General features: G+C 36.9%; 2 protein-coding genes across 8 annotated transcripts in view; one reads left to right on the plus strand and one right to left on the minus strand.

The window, feature by feature from the left end:
- The window catches only part of SCN2A (sodium voltage-gated channel alpha subunit 2), a 76,453-nt gene extending 71,817 nt beyond the window's left edge, over positions 1-4,636 (minus strand). For all 4 annotated transcript variants that reach the window (XM_048309158.1, XM_048309155.1, XM_048309159.1 and 1 more), the window contains exon 1: positions 4,324-4,636. The gene's annotated coding sequence lies outside the window, so the exon portion shown is untranslated. The remainder of the gene's footprint in view (positions 1-4,323) is intronic.
- Positions 4,637-14,465: 9,829 nt separating this feature from the next.
- The window catches only part of LOC125328475 (sodium channel protein type 2 subunit alpha-like), a 70,622-nt gene continuing 69,415 nt past the window's right edge, over positions 14,466-15,672 (plus strand). For all 4 annotated transcript variants that reach the window (XM_048309210.1, XM_048309209.1, XM_048309211.1 and 1 more), the window contains exon 1: positions 14,466-14,728. The gene's annotated coding sequence lies outside the window, so the exon portion shown is untranslated. The remainder of the gene's footprint in view (positions 14,729-15,672) is intronic.

Genomic DNA, 15,672 nt, shown 5'->3' on the forward strand with positions numbered 1-15,672 from the left:
CTTCATTTTGCTGCAGTGTTGAATGGTACCCAATATTTTGGCTAGAGTGGGTCGTTTGACATCTGAATTACTCAAAAGCTGTACATTACAACTCCATTTAAGACCAGACGATCAGCACCATATGGCATAAAACCACGACAAGGCCACATCAAAAGAATGCTTGCTGTATGTTTAAAACCTGGACGTTCATAATTTTTAAATACGTGCCCGCTCATGCTGTATGTTATCAGTTTGTGCAGGTGAGGTAGCTATGCCCCACATGGGGCAATCATTATCTTATTGAACATGAGCCTCTTGGTGTAGTTTGCATTTTTAATGCATAATAGCAACTACCTGTGAGGATCTCCAGAAAGATGGTGAGAACCAACTAGCATTAGCTAGAACGATTCATCTGGCCAAAATCAGCATGTTTAAGGGAAACCAAGCAAAGAATCAAGCAGCAAGTAGGATCACAATTACACAAAGCCTTAGAGAACTTTACATAGAACAATTACTGAACTTCAGCTTGAGAGACATAAAAATAAGTTATTGCTGATATTTTGATTTTTTAAATTTTTTCCATATAGTATGAACAACCTGACAGAGTTTTGTTTGCATAATAGTTTCCATCATGTGAATCTCCTAATAACGCATTCATCATTGCCCAATAAAATTGTTGAGACTGGATTTATTTCTTTAATGGAACTATAAATGGTGAGATATTTCTTTCAATTGAATTAGAAAGAAAATATTAACTTCACAATGCAGATTCATATGTCCTTTCAGTTTGAATGCTTATAACAACAAAAACTTCACCATTTAATAGAAAAAGTGCATTTCTAGTCTGCTTATTGGAAAAAGTTTGAAAGTATTATTTTCCTAATCTACAAGTTTAAAAAATGATGGGCAAGAATGATGAATCTATGTTGATGTGTTTTTTAATAGGAAGATTAAAAACTGGGTTTGTGTTTATTTAATAAGCAGGGTGGTAATAACTGCAGCATTAAAATGCATTTCCAGCCAGTTTTTTTGAGACAATTTTTTTTTGCTACAATCTATTTACTCTGGATTGTGTCAAGTAGGCTGCTCAGGCAGTATATGAGTTTGAATCTTGTTGCTCCTGTTTAAATTTATTGAAATCTGGCCATTCAACACTTCTCTAAAATAATTTCTAGATATGCTCAGAAAAAGCTTCTTAGCAGCTTGTAATAAATACTTAGAGAGCTGCCATATGTTGGCTGTGTTTCTACATTAGCAGCCCCTTCAGTGCAGTTAATACTGAGAGCTGCTGAGGCACTCAACACTGAAAGCAGGAGTGGAAGCAAAGCCCTTCTGCTGGTCCCAAAAGATTCAGAGGCAGAAAGAGGAAGCAGCCTAACTTCAGTTGGAGGTAGGGGTTGGAAAAGGAACAATAGTAGGTTCAGAAGCAAAAATAAGAGAAGTTGCAAACTTGGAATTTGAACTGAATAGCATGAATATAGTTACTCAATGTTTCTTTAAATTGTCCTCTGTCAGCATTTTGGTCCCAAACCTTCCTTACAGCATATCCTCACAAGCATGCATTGAGTACAGAATGATTAATTTCCTCATCTTTTTTTTTTTCTTTAATCCTAAAGGCATTTAGTAATTCACAGCATCATTTGCCTCTCCTCATTACCACCTCTGGGAAATGGAGGTACATTATTTGTCTTTCAGAGACAGTAACAGAGGAGCAGGAGATACAGGTGACCATTGGCAGAAATGTCTTCTAACCCAGCATTTCTAAGACTGATGGGTGTCTGCAAGATGAGAGAAGGTACAAGAAATGGATTTATTCGAGTGACTTCAGGAAGCCTCTAGAAAGGAGGCTCTGGGATTCCTGATGCCTGCTTGGCAAGCTGGGACCAAGGGCAAAGAGGAACAAGAGGGCTCTGATGGGTGAGAGGTCACTTCCACTCAGGGGGAGTGTAGGACCAGGGTCTGCAGCTGCAAAGGATACACACTGTGGTTTGGAGAAGCTGGTGAGAGCATGTCTATGGCCTTAAAATGTTGGAAGCAACACAGTAAAAATCTTGCTTGAGATTTTCGTGCTCCAGCCGAGAGCTGAATGCATAACAGGGGATTACAGTTGCATTTCTTGCTACCAGGTATGAATCAAGCAGATAGACTATGTTAGATTTCAGTGTCCTCTCCATTGCTTTAGTGGGAGAGTTTTAGGGCTACTCAGGGGTGGAGCAGGGCTGCAGGTAGTGACCACACAAATCCATTCATCAAGGTCTGTGAGGAAATCAAAGAAGCAGCACTGGCAGCATAACTGGTGCTGGGCTCTTGCTCTTGCTGCAGGGTGGGTACACTGGTCTCTGCTGTTGAGATCTGATGCTTATATGAGTACAGAGTACACTTCAATTAGAGTAATTCAGTATTTTGGTTGTAATAGCCCCTATACTTAAGTTTCACACAAGGTAGGGAGGGTCAGCTTTCTCTTAGGGTCCAGTTTTGCTTGAACTCCTAGAGAAATACCCAACTTTATTCCTACTGAAAGGTAACTGGATCATACTTTTACATGATACAGCCATTTATGTGCCTCTATTTCCCAAGACCTAATGTTCACGATAAATATACTTAAAATCTGTAAGAATTCTGCTTCAATATTTTCCTTTAAGGCCCATAATAGCTCAATTGATTGTATTATTATTTTTTTAAACATAAAAGTTAATCTATAGATTGTCTTTGAAGCTACATGCTCATTTGACCTACTAACTGCATTTTATGAACACTGCAAAATTTCTGTGATTACAAATATTTTTTCTCTGAAAATTGGTGCAGTCTAAAAATCAAGAGAACAGAGCCAGGTATTTACCCACTTGCCTAATATTGAGAATGTGAGTCATCCCATTGAAATGCCTGTTGTTGTTGAAGTGGGGCCTATAGACATATGAGAGCATCATTTATTTAATGCATTTATCACCAGAGGAAATTGCAGATCATTTGGACGTGATCATTCATCGTTTCTCCAGATCTGTTCAAGAATGAAGGAATTTTTATCATCTAGTGAAGAGACCTTCAAACATTGCAATGGCTGAGCCATAGCCAGATATACATATTGTAAACATTGATCAGAAAAATCCAGCTAAGCAGGCAACCTGCAGAGATGGCGAGAATGTGTATGAACCTTCTCAGCGTTTCCTAGGTATCTATCTATGGAATCATCTAAAGCCAACACAGCATCTAGCATTCAAATCCCAACAGGCAATTTTCTGTTGCTTGACTAATCACCACAAAAAGAAAAAAGTTTACCTTTACGCAGGTGCATGAAAATTTTGATGAAGTGCCACTTACCACCTTATAATAGAAAGCAACAGGGAAAAAACTGATTGCACATTCTCTATTTTTTCACAAACTGGTTACTGAGCCCCTTCTCTGATCTATGACTGTGTAAGTCAATGCATTTCCATGTTGTTTTTCCCGACTAAAAGCATTATTGGTGTAATTAAGAGAAGGTAAGGAAAAAGACCAGAAGGTTTGAAAGAAGAGTCAGGGGGTGCTGCATGAGCTTCCCACCTCCTGAGTCATTCTGCTGTGTCTCTCCCAGTGGGTATCATGCTTCTAAAAAAAATAATGAAAGGAATATTTTTTCTCTCTCATGCAATATGGAATGAAGTTTTAAAATAAAAATTCCATTCTTATATATATAAAACAATTCACAAAACATATGTGTTTCATATGGTATATGCAGCAGTGCAAAACCATGTTTAGTCACAGACAAGTCCTCCATTCTGTCTTCCATCAGGGAGAGGCTGTTTTGGGAGATGAGGGAGGGGAGAATCCTATAAATCTCCTATGCCTCCCCGGAAAAAAAAGACAAATTTAGGAAGTAAAGAGAGCCTCACACTGAAAATGGTATAAAGAAGCAACAGTATATCTCTGCATAAAAATTGTGCAATCCCAGGGATGCAGTTGTGTGCTTTAAAACACACTCCAATTTGTATTCTGAATACAGCACCAATATAGCCTCCAGTAGAAAAAGAAAACACTTGTGGATGACCACCTTAAAACAACAGCAACATATTACCACAATTAAGATGAAAATCACAAACTCAAAATCCTTACTGCAAACATGCAAGCTTAAAAAACATAGGACCAGAAAGCTCCAAAGAGCAACATCATTTTTCATTATTGTGCTAAGACCCAATTAAAGGCTATGAAAAATCCATGCAGTGGCAAAGATGGCTATTATTTCCTCTCCTCTTGCTCTATTAATATTAATTGAAAACTAGGTGTGGCACCACAAGAGAAGAATCTTGGTAAAAACCAGCTGGAATTTGTTGGTTTGTAGCATTCTAATTAAATATAATGTTTTCTTACCTGATTAAAAGGGAATTAAAAATCATAGCATAAGAAATATCCATACACTTGTAGATAGATGATGAGACGCTCGTTCTACTGCAGGTACAGGTTCCTGGGCAAAGAAGCTTGTAAACTCTTGATTTCACTGAAATGAAAAAGGAAAGAAATAAAGAACCTCCCCATAAAAGCAACAAAGGAACCTCTGCAGTATTCTGTAGTCTCTTCGCCTGCTTCCTGTTCTGAGATTCACTCCTTGAATCCCAGCATCGATCAGAAAATTGGTTGTGGGGGAAAAAAAGGGAGGGGGGGAGAGCGGAGAGGGAGGAAACGAAGCGGCAGCGGATTCCGTGCTGGCTCCACCTCCTGGCAGGACCGAGCGCTCTGGAGTCCGCACACCCTGCCCGCACAGCTTGTGCACCGCGTTACCCTCGAGTACACAGCTTTAAATACGGGAACACTGAGCAGTGCTTACCAATTCCTGACAACTGGATTGAGATTTAAACTACACAACATGATTCTTTAATTTTTTAAATTTTTTTACAATGAGGAATGTATTTGAATAGATCAGTATACATGTAATTGCAGAAAAGTCAAGGTTCTGCTTGATATCTTTATTTTACTATGTACTAATGCATGTTCTGTTTAGAAATTAAGAAATCATTCTTTATTCAGAACTCTCCACTACAGAACAGTAGAAAATAAGAGTGCTGGTTTTTTCCCCTTTGATTATTGATCCCGGAAAACATAAATGACATATATATATTTATTGAAAGCCAGAGGGGCAAAACAAAAAAGTAAGACAGAAGGAATGGATGCTTGGATGTAGCCAGGTCTGTACTGGCCACATCCATACTACATCTACATTACATTATTGCTCAGTAAAGGGGTTTTAGGGTGATCTGTTTTACTTACTTTAATCCAAGGCCCTACTGCATTTTATAGCATCTTGGAACAGATCTTTGGTATTCTGGGTACTATTAGTTGTAAAAGACTAATATACAAGTTGACTGCCTCACCCCAGTTGTCTCTAGCCACAATTCCCATAATAGCAGTGTTGGATTTAGTGTTACTAAAGGATACCTTATACTGGAATGCTATATAGCTGGCTGTTTCTACTTTTATCTTCTATTTCTATCACATACACCTGCTCTGTCACATCACACAGCTAGCAGCCACCTGCATGCGGGGTTGGCTCAGCAATTCTCAGCTGTGGAGGAAAATTTAATCATACCAAAACATGGGGCCTGGGGGAGGAAAAAGTGCAAAGCTAACTAGGAATGGATCTAGATGAAAACCGTGGAATTTATAATTAGGATCCATGATCTAACTTTTTGTGATCCATGATCACAATAATCAGTGTTGTCAACGCAAGGGAGTAGCTGAAGAGACTGTCCATTTGAGTAATGACTGATATTTGTGTCAGCTTAAACCATTCATCACGGTTATCCCAATGCCTTGGAGTGTCCAAGAAAATGATACATTTTCATGCTTGTTCAAGCCCTACAATGGGATCTTGTACTCTGAAAGAACACCAAAATACTAAAATAGTGCAAGCAGTGATAATAATAGGTCAAAACACCTATTGTGTGAGCATGGACTGAGCATCTGAGAAATTCCCTTGGCACCAAAAAATGCACTCTAGTTTGACTTTAAGGAATTTTTTCCTTGAAGTACTACTTTATACTACCCATACTTGTAAGGGGCTTCGCTGCGAAGGGCCGCCAGTGTTACCCGCAGTGGGCGCTGTCCGCGGTGCTGGAGCGCGGCCTGGCTCCACGGCCACTGCTCCTCAGTGCCCGCACTCCCCAGTAGGGCACGCAGCACGAGATACTTTGGAGTAACTTTGACAACTTTGTGTAAATATGGAAATGCATCATGAATGCATGTAGGCCTACTTGAGATCGAAAATGCTGAAGCTGATATTCTAAAGCCTAATTCTAAAGTCACTTCTTTAATGTATTTTTCGCAAAATTATAATTTCATTGGAACATGTAATATTAAAATTTTGACTATTAATTAAACTTCATAAATTAACTAAGAACTTCTAAGAAAAAGTAACAATCATTTGAATTAATGAAATCTGGAATACTAAAAATGAGATAAAACTGTTACAAGAAATTTGGAGATTATATGAATATTACTTGTAATAGTACTAATATGTAATTCTTAGCAGTAGAGTAGCAATTTACGTTGTACTGTTAATAAACATGAATTTCAGCTGCATTATAAAAAATACACAAACTCAGAGAAACGTTTATTCTGTAATCTTATCCTTCTACGGTCTCTCACTCTCTTTAATCTGCAGGTACATGGCAATTACTTCTTAGTGGTAAAGCTCATTGGCAAAATAAGATTTGATTTTCTGTGTCTTCCGTGAAGAGTACAATTAAAATGAGATATGATGAGATCTCACATATACCACAATAAAGTGCCACAGTAAGTAAAAGACAATAGACTTAACTGCTGAGATCCACAGGAGTTTTCTAAGTTTTTATTTTGCCATAAAATCTGGATTTTTCAGTGGCACAAACTTTCAAACAGTTGCATGTCTGTGAGAAAGTAAAGAGTTTGTCTATGAAAATTTCAGAAGAGATCCAGAGAGATCCTAGCAAATCTCTCAGAGCTGATTCTAAATCTCCTGAAGTCTAACAACACCTACAAACATGGTTTATTCATGGTTTTATTAATCATTTTAATAGTAATTATAGGAACTTCATAGGAATGAAAACAAATATCCATTGAACAAATCTCATTTTCTGATTTTTTTTAAGTGCCCTAAAACTAGGATAGCTGGAAGAATTTTTCTGCTTATTCAACCATGCTGATACAGCTTGTTTCTACCAGAAATTTCTCTTTGCCTCTTAGAGCATGGCTAACAGTCATCTGCATAAAAAATAACTATTCTATTAAATCATGCAAAAACATTTGCCCAGAAGAGATGGAGCAAAAGGTCAAACTCCAGTTTCCACAGAGCATGGGATGTTAAGCTTAAGGAGCAATGCTTGGAGCTAATCTGGCCAACAGACACTTATTTACGCCTGTCGTTACATGCCTCAAAGAAATAGCTGTTTCATGTATTTGGAACCCTTTCTTTTCCTTTTTATCTTTTTTAATCCACAAATCTCTTAACTCTCAAGCTCTGGACCTAAATCTGTAAATTGCTAAGACAAAAGACAGGTCTGCAGATTGAACAGAGGTTCATTGATGTGTCGTCTTTTTAAAAGACATAAATTAATCTCAATCAAAAGTTATTAGCCTTTGTTTAGTTCTTATGAAATCATAAAGCCTATTATTCTTGCCTTTAACATCTGAGAGTCACCTTTGCAAATTACTCATTGAAGTGAAACTGAACTTTAAGGTTATTCTAAATATGAAGTATATTCTCTTCCCAGTTCCTGTTCCTTTAAGAGAAACTGCTTTGGTGACTACTAATCATTAACAATCTTTGAATTTTCTTACATTTCTTTCAGATCTAAAATCTTTGCATCTGAGGTTTATCAGTGCAGGCTGCCAGATTTTGCCTCTGCCTGAAAACAAATAGCTTTGGAATTTAAAAGATTTCTGAACATTTTTCTACACAATGGAAACTCTTTGGTCTTGGTAGCTACTTTTGAAGAAGGTACTATTTTATATCGCATTTACAGTATTTTCAAAGTTTAAAACCAGTAATTTCTTTTCTGCCTGAGGCTAACAATGAAGTCCCTTTTAATGACCAATGGTGGATACAGATTTGAAAATGAATAAGTACAATGGTTTTTGAAAGGACATATCACTTCCATCTTTGCTCTCTGTGACATTGTATGCATATAGTAGAACCATTAAGACATTAACTTGTGCTTACTTCACAATTCAGTGCAGCAAACACTTTACTTGTTCTGTATCCTTATCATTCTTGGCCAAAAGCAGATCGAGGTAAAATTATTTTTCTTTAACATACTAGAGTCAATTGTTTGAAATGTTTTTTCATCTCTCTTAGTGTGATATATTTTCATGGTTTAGTTATAAAGGTACTTTTTTTAGTGCAGATAACTGCTACATGTACTAAGAGACGCAGAGAAACTTTCTAAAGCAAAGTCAACTTAGCAAACATATGTTATTAAACAGAGCAATTATTCTAGGCATTCCAGCTTTTAAAGACTACCAAATAAATAAGTCATAACTTGAGGTTTGCTTAACAAAACCTCCTCTCTCTCTGAGTGATGATTACCCTTCATCTGACCAATTAAACCACATGACTCAGTAGCAATAAATGGAATGAAAACATATGAATGCAATCTCTCTGTTTATAGGTGTCCTGGGAGAACATTATTAGATTTTGTTACTAGCTCTGAGAGCACACTAGTGCACTTGTTGCTGAGGTACCATTTAATTCATTTCTCCACCTCTTAAAATCTACCTACCTTAAATCGTATTTGTTCACTCTGAAATCGATTGCTTTCATTTCATCTTTGTTTACTGGTCTTGTCATATACATAGTCAATTCTTTTGAGCATGGTCCATGTCCTGTGAACATATGGTGCTTGAAATAATAGCTTCCTAGGCCTGGCTGGCCTCTTTGGACATTACAAGGAATAATAAAATATTTCTTCACTCTTGATCTCTACAGTTTGGTTGACTAACAAAATTAATTTATCCTATAGCCCCTTCTGTTTTCAGGAATTATCTCCATTTCATAGGAGAGGAACTGAGACACATACATACATTAAGTTCTGGAAGTTACCCAAGGAGATTGCAAGCCTTAGAAACTGAACCCTTATTGTCTTAGTCAGTGCCTGTTCCCTGTTCTAACTTTTATTACTCACATAAATATCTAGTATTTTTCAGAATCCTCGTAAGAAGTTTGCCTGTATCTGTGTAAGTTCTTGAGGCATATGTCATGAAAAAAAACATATTTCTTAATAAATTAGTTGCCTTCTATGATTCTCCTGTGTTGTGCTGAAATAGACATAAAATAAAAAAACCTTATCAAGCAAGATTAACAAGATTAGAAGAAATGTTGCTTCTAGCACTCGGAATCTGTAAACTATTTCTGCAGTGGCAGCAGATGCAGAGCCTGCTACATGCTAGAGGATAGAAACATCTAGAACATATATGATGGGAAAGCTACATCTTTCCAGTGAACCTATGGAACTCTTCACTAAATCTCTCACTAAGTAGTGAGCAATGCCAAGTGAAGTTGGGTGTGAAGCTCCTGAAGACCAGCAGGGTGCTGTCTAGACCTCCCTCAGCTTGAGGATCACTGGCATAAGAAAAAAAATTTTATTGATCAGTTGTTTTATTATTTTCTGCTGCTAATTATCTTAAACTTAGACATCAGTTTCATACAATGATTTTATTTCTTCAAAATGTAGATACACAAGAGTCCTATTCTTTCTAAATATATGAACAGAGTATGTGCCTTTATAAAGTGAATATTTTAAGGTATCTCTGTGTTTGTTGTGTATATTTTGTTCAGCTCATGATAATTTTATGATTGTGATTGTAGTTCATCTGAATGACAGGAAAGAGTTTACCTGAGGTCAATATTTTGGAAGCACTTAGGCACATATGGAAGGTGGTTGGGGGTGGTTTATGCTTTGTGACAATTTTAGTTCTTTTTTACTGAATGAATGGAATTATCACAACTGAGTCCATTTGCTTATGGCCTTCTTATTGGTTCTTCTACAAGAGTTGGAGGGGTCTAACTATTATTTAATAACATAATGTTAAAATAATTTTGCTATTATTAAAATCTATAACCATTAAAGTACAGATTGCTGATCATATATCTTTATTATGATGTTAGCAATAACTTAAAGCAGCTAATTTTTCAGATAGTATGCTCTATGGCCTGTTAAAATAAATTCTCAAGTAAAAGTGCAGATTATTGGTTGGAAAGCCACTATGTCAGGTCCATGGCTTGTAAATATGCATTAGTAGCTAGTACAAAATTTATTAAAAGTGTTGTTTTTTTTTTTTAATCTGGCACACTAGGTACAAAAGGAGAAACAAAAAAGAGAGAAACTAAAAGTATATTTATACACTTATATCAGCCAGTGTTGAATTCAAGTCACGTTCATTACACTTAGCTAAATACTGCATTTTTGATCTCTTTCAAAGGTAATATTGGTAAGTAGTTGAAGGAATGGTTATAATATTGTCTTATGTTTTGATGCTTTTAAGTACATGTTAGGGTTCACAAAAGTGCCTGAGAATTACTAAAGAGAATTATTGTCAAAAAATAATTGTTTAATCAAATAAAATATTTGATGTTAAAACAAGCTGATGACTGCATTGCTGAAAACTTACATGTTAGCTGAAGGGTTTGCCCGTATGAAACCCCATACAAGGGCTGTATTCATTCATATTTATCACTTCAGAATTATTTTTCTCTTTGGAACTAAGATATTTCAACATTTGTATTTCAGCTGTTTACTTAAAAGTGACTGGATAGCTTTTCATTTATTCAGTCTTTACGGAGAGCAAAACTGCACCTGGGGCAGGATTCCCAGACAGATTATTTAGAAATGTCAGGCTTAGAAATGTCAGATTATTTAGAAATTTTCAAGCTACATTTTAAAATGTAGTTTCTAAGTTGAACTTCTAGTGATGATTCATTAAAAGTTGTACATAATTTAAATTGAAACAAGTGTCAGTCTGGAATTATATTTTACTTTTATAAATTAATATGCATAATATTAATACTTTATGTAAATTACTTCTGTCAAAGCAGCCTATTTGTTGTTGTCTTTGAATGCCCACTTCCGATTTTCAGATCTGGCAGTGGGATCTAGTGAGGCAGAGGAAAGGAAGGAGATTTTGTATATATACTGTGTATTACTGTATCCTGCAGCCGTAGGGAGGAGGAGGAGAGAAGATCCAGCAGGAAGGAATTGTGCAGCAAGATTGATTTTTTTAATTATTTTACAAACTCTTTTATAGACTTTTTTTCTTCATAGTCTAATTGGACAAAGGATCAGCCACCCCTTGGGGTGATTGGCTAAAATCCTAAAACCTCCATTGTCAAAATATTTTCCTACTGTACTATAAACAAAGTTCTACAAGGTTGCAGGTGTTCATGGTTTACAGAACTTCTGCTAATCTCTTCATGAGAGAGAAAACTATTCCACGGGCTTAGAAAGAAGCAAGAAAATTCTTGCTAGCAGCATTTTTGTATCCAGAACTATGCGTCACATATATCCATTTTATAGATTATTTATTTTTTTTAAATGATATTTTCATGTTTAAAAATTCAGTGGTTTTGGGGGGGGAGTTGTTCTGTATAGATGGTTTGATGCATTTATATTATAAATGCGTATAGCTATTTGTTTGTGCCCTGTTGTTCCACTGATAGATTTTAAAGTTCTTAAGGACATGATTCAAACTCTGTATGTGATTAAAGAAGAATATGGGCCGTACACGAGCTATGTATGATCTGGGCCTGGTTAGCCTGGAGAAGAGATGACCGAGAGGGGGTCTTATCAATGCATACAATATCTTAAGGACAAATGTCAAGAAGATGAGACCGGACTCCTTCCAATGGTGCCCAGTGACAGAATAGGGGACAGTGAATACAAACTGAAACACAGGAAGTTCCACCTGAACATGAGGAGGAACTTCTTTACTTTGAGTGTGATAGAGCACTGGAACAGATTGCCTAAAGAGGCTGTGGAGATATTCAAAAGCCAGCTGTATGTGATCCTGCAACTTGCCCTAGGTGAGCCTGCTTTAGCAGAGAGGTTGGACAAGACGATCTCCAGAGGTCCCTTCCAACACAACCATTCTGTGGTTCTGTAAATGAATATTTACCATGACTTTTTGTGGCATGAGCATTTCTACAAACACAACTTAGATTTTCTGGATTTTTCTTTTAGTGTGAAGATTGATAATTGAACTGTGTATATCAATGATATAACATTTCTCTAATAGCACATCTACGCCTATGGGAAGACTATCTTGGTATAGACAAATACATTAAGTATGGTCATTGTGCCAACTGGCATATCACAGAAGATTGCAATAAATATAAGGACACTACCACAAAAAAGCAGGACTGGGAATTGTCTAGTAATTTGATGTTATTCTAACCACCTTGTGGAACATTAGTTCGCAAAAATTAGCTATTCTGAGAATACAGTCTTACAAAACTGAACAGAAAATCAAATCTCTGAACCAGCTCAGGTTCAAAACTGTTTTTCGTATACCTGTTTCTGTTGGAATTGCACAGCCAGTATTAAGGACTATGTTTCTTATTTTTTCTTATTTAAAGTTGAAATAGTTTGTTATTTAGATTCAAATTTCTTTATTTTTCCAGGAGAAACAGATTCAGCATGTATAACTGCCCTTTAACTCTGATGTTACTAGATGATGATTACCTTTGGACAGTGACGTAAAGGCTTTGTAAAGTCCGAAGACCTCTAAGAAATTTTTTTAAGATTAAAACTGATAAATAAAAGAAATGCAGCATATAAGCAAATGAAAGTCCTGTTCAAGAACTGGTTTGATTTTCAAAACATGGCATATTTGCAAAAAAATGTTTCTAAGCAATTTAAAATGTAGACACCAGTTTCTCATCATTCGTGGGTTTGCTAAATAAACATAATCCTGTGAAAGCAAAATCTGTGCTGTCTGTAGAGACAATGAACACTTTTTAATTAAAAATACATTCCTTCTTAACCTCTGGAAGTTTATAATATTAAAATAAAAGGGAGAAGATTTTTTTACTTTTCAATTTCATATCAGACTGTGGTATATGTTCACACCCACAACGTCTCTTTGAAACAAACAGGAATTTGTGTGAGCAGTATGATCAGGAGTGTCCCTGTGTGCTCTAGGTTTACAAAACCCAAACATTTTGAAGGTGAGGGTACATCTTTTTCACTTAGTATACAGAGATTATTCTGCACATACAGAATACATCTATCCCTTTAAAATGTTTTCTCCTGCCACATTCAGGAATTTGGTGTTTATGTCTGTCAAGCATACAGCAAGTGTAACTAAAATCAAAAGGACTACTCACAAATTGACACAAATGTTTTAGGATAAATGCTAACTGAAAGGGGATATCTATTGATATGGGGGGTATGGGACATGAGTTGTAGGCAGTTATCACCGCTCCTACTGCTTTGTGCAGTTGTGACTTGGTAGGTGCCATCAGGGTAAATACATGCTGGCTGCCATGGGGTCTTTGCTTCCAAAACCAAGTGTGTGACCAGGGACAGAGAATGGGGCTGTTTCTAAGCTGCACAGAAAAGCCATTTAAAGGAACTACAGGAGCTACAAGAAAGCAAAATATTAATTGCTTCTTATACTCATTTATTCTTGTTTTGTGGAATTTTGTTTGTTTATTAAATCCCACATGACTGAACAAAGCTGGTAGCTTGATTTTCAATTAGGTGGATCCATAGTGGCCTCTACCCCAAGGCTGTGAGCCAATATATTGTAAACACTTGCTGACACTGCTCAGCATTTCTACACTTCACTTTCCACAGACACAATACTCCTCAAACTGTCAGGCAGGACAAAACAGTATGGTGCCTGAGGGGCATTATTCACTCAATACTGCTGTCCATGGAGCAGGCGGTGCTGGAGCCACTGCTCTAATAATTCTTCCGAGGATGGCCAGAGGAATCTTAGGTAAGCAGATAAAAATCTGCACGTGCTGAGGAATCCTGTCTAAGGGAAAGATCTTGAGCTTTGCTTTTTACATAAGCATAGTACATTTTTCACACTTGAAAGACATGAACATGGTGCCAAAAATACACGGTAGTATTTAATGAATAAGAAAGTATCAAGACAATCAGCAAGTTCTGCACACACCAGTTAGGGAGACAGTCAGTGTCTGTGCTCTGTTATTTACTCATTCCTCCCTTCACATGCATTTTAAAGGAAACAGCACATTTAAAACCAAATGCTCTGTTCAATGTATACAGACAACTGGTTTTAAATTTCATTATTTTAAGAAAAAGATATTTTAAAGGGTTTTTCAATAATCAGCGTGGTTTTGTCGGTCTGCTCTGCCCCTTGCCTGCAGGAACTCCCTCCCCAGAGCTGTTGGGAGCGCAGGGCAGAGCAGAGCGGGAGGGAGCCGGCTGGGAGGCTGCGCTCGCTCCGCGCTCGGGATCGCCACCAGTAGGTGGAGCTGCCACGTCAGGTGCTGCGGGCTCGTCACTGCGCCCCTGCATCCCCCTCCCCGGCCCCCCTCCGCATAACAAGCTGTTTTCTCGTATATGTTGGGTACCATAGAGTGACTGAGAACAGGAAGCGGAGGCAGAAGCAGAGAGGATTCTGGAAGGGTCTCTGTGTTTTCCACCGAGAATACAGAAATTATGATCAATTAATAAGGCTTTGTGGATGGAAATCTGGACTGTTTCAGGACGAGACATATATTATATTATTTTTGGATGCTGGGCTTTGCAGTGATTTTTCATTCTCTTTCAATCAGGTAAGCTGGCAAAACATTTAATTTTATCCATAATAAATCATGGCAACATGATCTTTTCCACATTTTGGAATTGGATTGTTCCCTGTGGTTTGCTGTTAAGGTAGAGTCAAAGATGGAACGGGGAATTCAAAGCCATTTTGTACTGACTGATTGTGATGATGGTGTGATTTTTTTCTTTTTAACATCGTTAAATCTGATATCTGGTTTCTCACTCTTAATGTGATGTCTTAATGCAGTAGTCTTCCTCAAAAAATCAGATCATTTTATAATCAAGGTATGCAACATCAATTCCAAGCATTTTGTAGAAATGACCTTGTTTCCTAGGAAGAAAAATCTGGTGATATTCAGACTCAGGAAGAGCAGGTCTCATAAGATTCTGAGCATCTCAGATTCTGATGATTCAGGAATAAAATCTACGTTGTTTGCTACTGCTGTTTTCAATATATATGTGTGGTATTTGAAGAAATTCCCTTATTAGCTGAATTTTGTAAAAAGTATATAAGAAAATCTTTTCTTTCTGTGCCATTTTTTGCATGGTTGTGTGTAGGAGAGAATGGACTCACCAACTGTTAATTAACCAGAGGTCCACACCAAATATATAGTCCACATTTTATCTGTAACATTACTGTCAAGTTTAATATATGCTTCTTAATAGGACTGTTTGAAGAAATCAACACAAGAATTACTGTACTTCTTCATTTCACTGTCCATTCATCTATTGTCTCATTCATTGTTATCAGTAATAATTAAAGCTGTCAGTTTTTAAAGGTAGAAGGAAAATATCTGCTGAGGATCACTTTGATATGTGAATTTTTTTTCACTAGTGGTTCTGCAGACACACACAGACATTAGAGGTACATGTGTTATGTTAGTATTGATTTGGAAATTATTCCAAAAGAGAACAGTAGAAAAACAAAAAAAGCCAAAGAAGCCCATACAGCAGA

Source organism: Corvus hawaiiensis, chromosome 7, assembly GCF_020740725.1.
Source record: "Corvus hawaiiensis isolate bCorHaw1 chromosome 7, bCorHaw1.pri.cur, whole genome shotgun sequence".
NCBI lineage: Eukaryota > Metazoa > Chordata > Aves > Passeriformes > Corvidae > Corvus > Corvus hawaiiensis.